The 11349-nt window shown below is 37.8% G+C and overlaps 1 long non-coding RNA gene across 3 annotated transcripts in view; it reads left to right on the top strand.

The window, feature by feature from the left end:
* The first annotated feature begins 655 nt into the window (after nt 1-655).
* Nucleotides 656-11349, top strand: part of LOC123387651 — a 59012-nt gene continuing 48318 nt past the window's right edge. The window contains exons 1-3 of one of the 3 annotated variants that reach the window (XR_006602169.1): nt 656-760; nt 4238-4379; nt 6226-7418. This is a non-coding gene — a long non-coding RNA (uncharacterized LOC123387651). Of the gene's footprint in view, nt 770-4237; nt 4380-6225; nt 7419-11349 lie in introns of those variants that run through there. The other 2 variants (XR_006602168.1, XR_006602170.1) reach the window with 2 other exon arrangements.

The following is an 11349-nucleotide window of genomic DNA, read 5'->3' as shown; positions in this document are numbered from 1 at the left end:
TCAAGCGTCTGCCTTGGGCTGAGGTCATGGTCCAGGGATCCTGGGATCCAGCCTCCTATCAGGCTCCCTGCTCAGTGGCAACCCTGCTTCTCCCTCTCCCTCTGCTGCTCCCCCTCCTTGTGCTCTCTGTCTCTCTCTGTCAAATAAATTAAAAAAATCTTTAAAAGTAAAATACTTTAAATCAGACACTTCATGCCAGACAGTAAATGAGCACTCACGTGGGTTATCTCGTTTCATCTTTATACCAACAACCCTATGGAGTATATACTAGTCCCATTTAGAGACCAGAAACTGAGGTGCAGCCGGCTGAAGACCCTTGCCCAGAGTCAAGCCTCCTGGGAGCCCAGGCCGTGTGTCTCTAAAGCCTGTGAGTGAGTGCTCCCACCCTTCACTCACGGAGAAGAGCCCTCTCCTTTTGCAGAAGAGCGACAGTGCAGGGAGGAGAGAGGCATCTCACTGGGAAGGGTATTGGATTCTCCAACATCATTATCCTTCCTCCTCGCGCTGCAACAAAAAATAGAAGCACTGGCACCAAAGTGCTGGCCTGTTTTTAAATCCCAAAAGGCAGATGGTTATTTTTAATACACTGACCTAATTGCTTGTAGTGCTCCAAGGTCAGCATAAAACTCCGGAGAGAGCCCAAGTATCTGCGAAGTTGAGGTCGGATGGAGCGAGAACAGAATCTTCTTCAACAGCCTTTCTTGGTTTGAGGTTCAATCGCTCGCTCAGAGCCATCACCTGCTATCAGAGTAGACTGACGGTCTGTGTGGTAAGGGGCGAGGGGGGTTAGGGTGAGGAAGGCAGAAGAAAGGGACTGGGTTGCTCTACAAATACAGCACTTTTTTCAGAAGGACGTGGGCACTTAGAGTCAGCATTCGTTGCACAAGAGCCCCTGCAGAAATCTCCATGTGGTGCTCTGTATTCTTTCTAGAGTGTTAAAATGTGATAATAACGTGTAATTTGGATTATGTCAGTAAGGTCATGTCATAAATTACTATATCCTATTGTACTGGGATTTGGGGATGCAGAACAAGTTGCATGAGTTTGACGGGACACTGCTGGCGATCTTTTCAAGCACAGTTCAGTGCTGCGATGGAGGGGAGCTTGCGAGTCCGTCTTCCTACCCAGGGCAGGGAATTACTGCTCTCCTGGCAACAGAGACACAATAGCTCACAGGCAAAATACGTCAACTGCTAGAACAATGGCAGACAGCTATATTTTATCATATTTTATAAATTATATTTTTTATATTTTGTCTGATTAAGTATGACCTTTTAACTTCTTTTGGATCCTGAAAGACAGAGTATAATGTGGACGTTCTGCCTCTGTTATCACATTCAGCAAATAAAACTATAGAACTGAACTGACTCTTGTGATTATGATAATATCGGACAAAGCATTGGGCTCTACTACTTGGAGTCACTTGGAGTGACTGAAACCCTTCTCCATGCATGACATCTCCCCAGAAATGAGTTTCAGGATCAGATCCCAGGTGCATTCATGTTTGTTTGCTGTGTAGCTGTTATTGCTTATTCTAGGACACGGACTGGAAAGGAAGGGGAGGGAATAAAATGACGGAGTGAGGAGAAGAGTCACATTGATCTAATTTCATATTTAACAACATCAGCAGAATCCTCCTGGGGGTTTGGGAGTGTTAACAACGGGTGACATTCCAGAGTGAGAATTAGAAGATCATTTCTGAGAAAGCATTGAGATGTGGTTTACAGCAGAGGTCAGCAAACATGTTTTGTCAGTCGCCAGAAAGAATGTTTCACATTGTGGGGCGTGCCCTTTCTGTTGTAGCTGGTCGACTCTGCCACAGATAGCACATGAATGAATGGAAATGGCTGTGTTCCATTAAAACATTATTTATATAAACAGGCAGCAGGCTGGATCTGATCCTCAGGACAGAGCATACCAACCGTGGTTTAGAGTCTGAAGACAGACTTGAGTTTTGATGTGACCAAGGCTGGCACTGCATGAAAGTCAACGTGGGTGGAAGCTTCAGAGACAGAGCCCACGTGGGCATCAACTTAGAAGCTGGGCTGTTGGCTAGTGACACGAAGAAGACGTATCTCTGCATATGTATGAACTAGCTACAAGGCACGGTCGTTCCAATGATACGGGCAAATAATGGGAAAAAATTGGGAGATGTGCCATGTACACAGCATTAAATGATGAGATGTTATAGCTGAATTTTCTACTCAGGTACTTAAGGCCAATTCCCCAATGGGAAGCTGGGGGAACCCCTGCTCCAACACCTCTGCTGGTAACTGCTTCTGCGCTGCGGATTCCCAGCGGCACACATTATTTTACGAGTTTCCACATACTGCTGATTCATAGCTCCAACTATTGGTAATTGACTTTCTCTATTGAGCCAGAATTTGTTTCCCTGTGACTGTTACCTAATCAACCTATTCCACATTAATAGTCTTTCAAATGTCTGAAGGACATTGTCATTCATGTTTTCCCTGGGTTTCTCTCCTTCAGCAGACTAGTTCTCCCTCCCTTCTTTTGGGATGAATAGAATGGAAGGGAGATACATACCCATGATTTTCAGGATGCCTACAATATACGCATGCGTGCACACACACACACACACACACACAGGCACACACATACACAGCCCCACAATAAATTCCTGTGGACCTCTACTAGGAATCTCTCTTTTGTTCATAATAATTAATATGCAACCATACATATTAATCAATTCTTTAAATAAATAACTAATGTCCTTTCCTTTGCAATGTAACTTGGTCTCCTGCTCAAATATGGCATTTTGTCAGAACAAAGAAATACCTAGACAAGCCTAATGTATGGCAGGAGGAGCAGTCTGGGTTGAGAGGAGAAGTCAGAGGACGTCATGTGGTTATTCCTTTGTCTAAACTAAATAGCTCCTAGATAGTGCCATATATACGGCAGGGGCTCAGGACACACATTGATGATTAATTAATTAGCTAATTAATAATGATATATTTAATAGCGTTAATATATGCTGACACCTTCACTTACTGACCCAGGTCACCAGAACTCCTGCCCGCGTTGCAGAACCTCTCCAGTCCACCTGGATCTTGGTTAAATACGTTGAGGGAAGGCATAGATTTGATTGTGAATTATCCCACGTATGCATGGCTCATGCTAATTTTAAAAGACAAAAACATTTTTCAAGTTTTTCAAAATCGTTATATTCTTGTAAGTTTCTACGTCATAATATTACAAATTCTCTGGTTCTTTGCAATTGCTCCTTTAGAAACAACAGAAGCCTTTTCACGGCATCTCTCGTCCATTATCAACTCACTGGCATCCTGTTTACTTTTCAGAGCCTTGACGCTATTTGACTTACTCCTCAAGGTCTTGTTTGGCATGTTCCGTCAGAATTAATTGTTCCTTCCCCAGCACTCCCATGGCAAAACTTGTATTTAGCAAATTAATTTTCTCATGGTTTACTTAGTTATTTATATGCGTATGTCCCCCATAAGGCTTTACGTTCCCAGTAGCGGTGACTATGTCTAAAGCATCTTTGAACATTCCCTGGGCCTGATTCAGAACCTTGTAAAAGTAGGTGCTCAAGCCGTGTTCATTGGAATCAAATTGTCTCCCGACATATGGTTCCAGCAATATGACATCCCATGTTTGATTGCAGATATCTCGGCCATACAAAGTGTTGTACAGGATGTATTTTTCAAAATTAAGGCTAATTAGAATTAATTTTCTTCTGAGAGTCATTTTAGAATTTCACAAGAGCCTGCATGATAATTAGGGACACTCAGGAGTGTCACCAAACCTGGAGTGGGAGTCACTGTTCCATCAAACAGGACCCACCAAAGTTGCTCTCAGGAGGCTATTAATTTCACTGACTGCAAAATGTGTCAAGGTTTATTAAGTGAAAATCTCATAAAGGTTTGCAAATAAAGTAGCGCGTATGCAATATAGATAGTATGTGGTTCAGTTCCCTTAAGCAGAAGAGAATTAATAAACAAAGTAGAGCAGCAGTGTGTTTATTCTCAGGAGTGTCCTTCAAGGATGGTGATGGGAATATGGAGCACTTAATTCTTGCATTTAAGAGAAATACAGCATGAAGTGTAAGCGAAAGTGCAGTCGGTTTGAATCTTTTGGACTTGTAATGAAATAAGAAAGATAGCTCTGTGTTCACACATAAATTATACAGCAATCAATATTTTAATTTTAACTCTCCTGAAATATAATTTTTCTCCTTATTATCCTTCATTTCCAATAGAGTCGGAGGGTTCCTCAAACCAGCTGGAAGATGAAAGAGTGAATACCTCAAGGACCAGAGCCCTTTCCTTGAATGAAGGAGCCCTTGGAGGGAAGCCCTGGTGAGAAGAGGTCTTGGATTACCCAGGGTCGGAGCTATTATGGTATGGAGAGAGGTAAAGGGTAACACTTCATTAAAGCTAAAAGGTGAAAAGCTGTGGATTTAATTGAATTAAATGACAGCACACATAGACAGAGCGAGAAAGCTTTCCCATAGAATCAGTGCTCTCTGGAGGGAGGGAGTTTAATTCCTACTGTCATCAGGCCGAGGGAACGTGTGGCCCCAGTTAATTTCATTTCTCTCTGGGGGACAAACGTATCTGGGCGGTGATGGGCATACGGATTAGTGGAAGGATTAGTGCTGGCTTTCTGAGACGCGTGTGCACTTAGGAGACGGGCTGCCCTCGTACCAACTCACAAGCAAGAACTTTGCAGACAGAGCCTGAAATAGCCCAAAGAATGTACCAGAAGAATGAGAGCCACTGCTGTTTTATTCAAGTGTTTGAACGTCGGCTCCCCCAGTCAAGCCATAGACTGGCCATAGACTGAGAAAATAGATGGTCCAGCAGCTGTCACCCCAGCGAGGCTGAACAGGGAAGATTTTACTGAGTCCAGTCTAAGGAGCAGAGAGAGTATGTATGAACAAAGAAAGGGCAAATTAATTCCATGAGGTTTAGCGCACAACTCAGTTTCAGAGGCTTAATTTTAGCTTGAAATATAACTAAGAGCAGAGAACAGCAAAAGCACCTTTAGAAATGAGAATTATTTACCCTAAGTCAAGAATCCAGTAGTGTTTTAAAAGACTTAAGGGTCACCAGGGTGGCTCAGTGGGTTAAAGCCTCTGCCTTCATGGGTCATGATCTTGGGGTCCTGGGATCGAGCCCCACATCGGGCTCCCTGCGCAGCAGGGAGCCTGCTATCCGCCCCCCCCCCCGCCTGCCTCTCTGCCTACTTGTGATCTCTGTCTGTCCAATAAATAAATAAAATCTTTAAAAAGCCATCAAATTATACATTATCACTCTGTCTTCTAAAAAGAAAAAGAAAACATAAAACAATTCTTCCCATGATAAAAAGACTTTATTATTTGGCCAAACTTTTTCTAATTTGATGGCACACTTCCTCATTTCAAATATAGGTACCCCCTGCTTTTCAAAAGTTTGTGTTATGCCCTTTTGCTTTTATGAAAGACCTACGTTAGTATCAGTTTTCAGTATCAGAAACACACCCAAGAAGGGCTATCACCTTTACAAAAAAAAAAAAAAAAAAAAAGGTAAAAAAAAGATTTTGAGCTTTGTGCATCAGATAGAACAGTGAGCTTGGCCCCAAGTTCCTTCCCCATGAACTACACTCAGCATCTCAGCCGCAAGCCGCCAGAACTATGAGCACCTGGGCTTTGTCTGGATTTACTTTGTGTATCCATTAGCAAGATGTGCCCTAAGGCATCAGAAAAGTCCTAGACAGGTTATTTTTTGGGTCTGGGTGGAGATGTTAATTTTTGTTTGCCATTTATATTAATGGTAATTGCTTCTTTGCTTCTATACCATTTGGCTTAGGAAAAATTTCAAAGGAACACTATACTTTTGGATAGTGGGAGAAACCCTATGAACATAGTACAATATTTTATATTTTAAACTATCTCAATGGCATTCAAGTCCCAACATGCTATGAATGCCTAATACACTTTAAACCAATTAATTTGGCATAAGTGAAAAAATTAGACACATCAAGAAAATTAAAAAGGTGCTAATTAGTTCCCACTATGTTTGGAGAGGAGAAAGTGGGAATCTTGAAATAAACTTATTGATACAAATGAGAGCTTTACTATGTCCCCTTTGAATAGATAGAATTCCAACTTGAATGAAATTAGGAAATTAATAATTTCTTCGAAGTGTAGCTATGTTTTCTTAAGTGTTTTATTACATTATTTACTCCTTTATTATTTACTCCTAGGTGTAGCTGAAACAGAGGGTATCTGAAATATGTCAAGGTCATAAAGCTAAGCCAGACTTTTCAATGATCATCATCATCATCTTTATCATATAATCAAGTGTCTATCTTCATTTCTTGAAAATGATAAAATGCCTTTCCTATATGTAACATTGTCCCAATATGTTGTACACATTAAATGTATATATAAACATGGAATTTTTAAGAAAATGAGAATAAAATTTCATAAATAATAATTTAAATACTTCTACTTCATACATTAAAGATTCAAGTCATATCAATAACATTCTCTGAAAAGAGCAGTCTGATTAAATATGCTTCATTAGTTTTGAAAAAGAAAGCTTAATGATCTGATCTAAACAAGTTAACATCTAAAGGTGGATAAGTATTGATATTCAGTTTTAATATCTACATTGCTTAGCTGTTCTGTTTTTTGATTAGTGTAATTCCTTCTTTCTTTCCTGATGTCCTTGTTCTTGTAAATTTTGTGAATTAGAAATTTTATATATGTGTGTGTGTGTGTGTGTGTGTGTGTGTCTGTGTATAAAACCTTAAACTAATGGCTTCAAACCTATCAAAGTTTTCCATTTAGTAGATTTTCAAGCAGTTTAGATAAGGTGGATAGTTTTAAAATGTGCAGGTGTGTAGAGACACACTTTGCCATATGATGATCAATAAACCTCCGGATATCAATAAAATTCTTTCACAGCCACTTCCTCTCTGTGTAAAGTATTGAAATATTCTAAATGATGTTATAGTTATTGTTTTTGTAACATCATCAGTTTGACTATATCTTATACAGATTTATACTTTATTTTAATATTTTTGTCAGGCTTTGGTGTATTTCCTATGAGGGCCTCACAAAATATGTTAAGGGATATTCCTAATTTTTCTATCTTATGAAAGAGTTTGGAAAGATTGGTGTTATTTCTTCTATGAAAGTAAGCCATTGAGGGCATTACACTAAGTGAAATAAGTCAGCCAGAAAAGAAATACAGGGTCATATTACTTATATGTGAAATCAAAACAAAGTCATAAAAGCAAAGATTGGAATGGTGGTTAGCAGGGGCTGGGAAGTTGGGAGAAAGGGGAAATATTGGTCAAAGATTACAAGCTTCAGTTATATGTTGAAAGAAATTCTGGGCATCTAATCTACAGCATAGAGATTCTGATTAATAATACTGAGGTAATATACTGGAAAGTTGCTAAGAGTGTAGATCGTCAATGCTATACATTACAAAAAAGAAATGGTAGTTAGGTGACATGATATAAGTATTAGCTACTGCTGTGGTGGTAATTATTTTGCAATTTAAGAAAATGACAGAATGGGGGTGCCTGGGTGGCTCAGTGGGTTAAGCCTCTGCCTTCGGCTCAGGTCATGATCTCAGGGACCTGGGATCGAGCCCCGCATCGAGCTCTCTGCTCAGTGGGGAGCCTGCTTCCTCCTCTTTCTCTGCCTGCCTCTCGGCCTTCTTGTGATTTCTGTCAAATAAATAAAAAAAAAAAAATCTTTAAAAAAAAACCCATAAATGAAATTTTCATTTCACTTGTTTTAGTTTTTAGATCTTAAATATCCATTATCCTTTTTTAAGAATGTACCTTTCTTGTTGAGTTTCTCAGTCATTTTGACCTTTATGACCTTATTTTGTGTTAATCCCGGGCACGTTTATTATAACCTCCTTAAAATCCTTAAATGCTAATTCCAATACCTGGTCATTTTGTTTCTCCTGGCTGCTCTTCTTCATGGTGTTGGGTCATATTTTCTGGTTTTTTCACATTGCTAGTAATTTTTTAATATTATTCTGCATACTGGTTATGGTAAGTGTAGGTATTCTCTGTCTCTGTTTCTCTCTCTCTCTCTATATATATATATACAACATATTAATTATATATTATATTATTAATATATAGTAGCATATATATTAATTCAGCGATTTTTTGTTTGGAAGGCATCAAATTACTTTAGGTATACCATGCCTTTTCCCCCCTTTCCTAAAACAAACAAACAAAAAACTTGTCCTATAAGATCTATTTTCATTTTGAAGGTAGTCCTATGTGATAGCTCTTCCTCTGTTTTTCGATCTTCTTTCTGGAGCGTAGACGTCCTGGGATTTCGGTCGAATGCTCAGCGAGATGAGCCAACAGCTGAGGTGACTATGCACTCACCACATGTGCTTCTCTTAATTATGGCAATCCCGAACCACGTAGGGTTCAACATTTGTAAAGAATCAACATATATGTCGTTTCCACTTTGATTGTTTTTGGAAGCACATGCAGGATTAGTTACTTTGTCATGGCCAGAAGTGGGGGGGTTCTGCAAAAATCCATTAAGTAATTTGTTCATATTTTGAGGTAGTGTTCCCTATAAAGCCATGCAATCCTTCTTTGTGGAATTTCTTTGCAAGACAAACCATCTGACATACAGGAAAAGAGAGAATAGTTGTCAATCATTTATTAAATGTTCATAAGGCTTAAATTCTTTCTGATGTTAGATATGCAGGAAGTATGAAAATCAGTTCTAATGTTTTCCCGCCACAACCCAATGTACTACATGCTGTGAGAGCAGTCTACTCGGGAAGTCATTAGGTGAAGGGATAATCCACTTTCATTTGCTGTGAATAAATTCAACCTCAGAATTTCAGATATGGAAGTTGGTATCTCTAATGCCAATGATTTCATTAGCTGTTTTTGTTACAATTTCATGACTTCCTAAGCCTTTATTGTTTCTCATTTCCTATTTAATAAGTTATCATGTTTCCCCATTATAAAACTTTCTTTAAATAAAAAAAAAAGTTGAATTTAAAATATAAAGTGTCATATGTTTGTTAAAGTAATTTTTGGAAACATTTACTTTTTAAAAACAAATAATACTTTCAAATAGAATTTAAATTTCCAAATGTGACATAATGTATGGAAGTACTTTGAATCTTTCAAATGTCCTTTCAAACTGACCAACAAGTCATCTTAAAAAATAAGAATTCTTGGGCCACCTGGGTGGCTCAGTCAGTTAAGCATCCCACTATTGATCTTAACTGAGGTCTTGATCTCAGGATCATGAGTTCAAGCCCAGTGTTGGGCTCTATGCCCAGCATGGAGCCTACTTAAAAATAAAATTAAAAAATTAAGAATTCCAGGGCACCTGGGTGGCTCAGTTGGTTGGGGTCTGTCCTGGGATCCAGCCGGTCAGGAAGCCTCTCTGCGGGGATCCTGCTTCTCCCTCTCCCTCTGCCGGCCACTTCCCTTGCTCGTGTATCTGCTCGTTATCTCCCTGTCAAATAAATAAACAAAATCTTAAAAAAAACTAAGAATTATGTAAATGCAAGAGATATTTACTGAGTGCTTCTTTTTCTGGAAAATACCCAAGCCCTTAAACCCTATGGTTTAAAGAGATAAAATCTGACATACATTTTTACAATATATAGTGCATCCTGTCCAAGGCAGATGGGAAGAGACATAAGGACCTGTTGCAAACTTTGCTGGTCTTCATCTTTACCCTGTGACTAAGATGAGGGAAAAAAAAATTTCTCCCTAACCCTGGTTCTATCTGGTGGCTATATATGTCTCTGTGTTTTCTTGTACGTGAATCTAATATTAGGAAGGTATCTACAGAGAAAGAGGGAAACAAAAAATTACAGAATTAATCAAAAAGAGCTTTAAGAATAAACACGATAATTTTATCATGTGAGTTCATTCCCAAAAACTAATGTTTCTCTTAAATTTGATTTTGTAAAACTTTCTGATAGTCTATTAGTAAATTATTTTTACTGCTCCCAAAGCTTCCTTTCAGTTTTGTTCCTTTTAATTATTAAAAAAAGAATTAATGATTCATTTCATTATGCCTTAAATTTTTGTACATTAGAATCAGCAGTTTTAAGAACTCACTGTCACTTTCTTTTAGCTTCCATTGGATAAAAGTAACACCTAAATCTATAAATGAAATAGTATTTTTTGAACTACTATAAAGGGGAGGGGAAAAACCTTTCATTGATTCCATTGATTTGAATTTTTGATCATGTATTATACCCATTAAAATAACACTCAATTTTGAGTCAATAAATACTTTCCTCTTCAAGACTTGTTAAAAAGGTCACATTCTCAATGATTTCCCACTTTCTTCTTATATATACATAATATACCTTATTTTTTTCTCAAAAATAGAAAATGAATTGCATTCTTACATACTAAGCCAATTTAAAATCAATTAACACTTAATTTTTTAGGTTCTAATCAGAGAACTGTATCTGAATATGTTCTCCTTGTCCTTAATAAAAATATGAATAATAAAGGTAACAATTTACTCTGAATTCTGACATGTTTCATTCCCAGAGGTTTTAATTGTTATTAATAAATTATATAATATTCTTATTTTTAAACTATGCTTAAATATATATTTATGAATATAGATATATGAAATATACATTATTGGTTGGCATGTGATTTGCATTATTCCTCTAGTATGTTTATAATTCTAAAGCTTATTGAAGAGTATAGATGCTACAGCCCATGTACATGGGTTTGAATTTCAGTTCTATCACTTAATAGCTATGTTACCTTGTTGTGACATACATAACAGGCATGTTACACAGGCTTTTTTACCTCCATTTCCTTGCTTGCATAATGGGATAAAAATAATAACTCTATGGTTGATTTTGGAGAGAAATAAATTAGTTAATATAGGTAATATATGCACATAATACTGTTTAGTTTAAAAATTCTTTTAAAGTCTTTTATTACATTATTTTACTTAGATTTAAATATTTTTAGATTTTTTCATGTAAGACTATGAAATACCTTATTATTTTTAATTAACACATGTTATGCCGTAATTATGGATATACTATAAATTATTTGGCTATTCCCTAATTAATGGATTTCTAAAATACTTCCATATTGTATCATTATTAACATTATTAGTATTATTATTTTATTTATTTATTTTAGAGAGAGAGGGTGGGTGCACATGAGGGAGGGAGGGACAGAGACAGAGGGAGAGAGAGACTCTCCAGCAGGCTCCACACTCAGCACAGAGCCCAATCTGGGGCTCGATTTCATGACCCTGAGATCACGACCTGAGCTGAAAGCAAGAGTCAATAGCTTAACCAACTGAGCTACCAGGCACCTTCCAGT

The sequence above is a fragment of the Mustela putorius genome, unplaced genomic scaffold (genome assembly GCF_011764305.1).
Source record: "Mustela putorius furo isolate JIRA1106 unplaced genomic scaffold, ASM1176430v1.1 tig00003858_pilon_pilon_pilon, whole genome shotgun sequence".
In the NCBI taxonomy this organism is placed as follows: Eukaryota; Metazoa; Chordata; class Mammalia; order Carnivora; family Mustelidae; genus Mustela; species Mustela putorius.
Note: the sequence above shows the minus strand (reverse complement) of the source record. Positions and strands in the feature narration are given on the sequence as shown.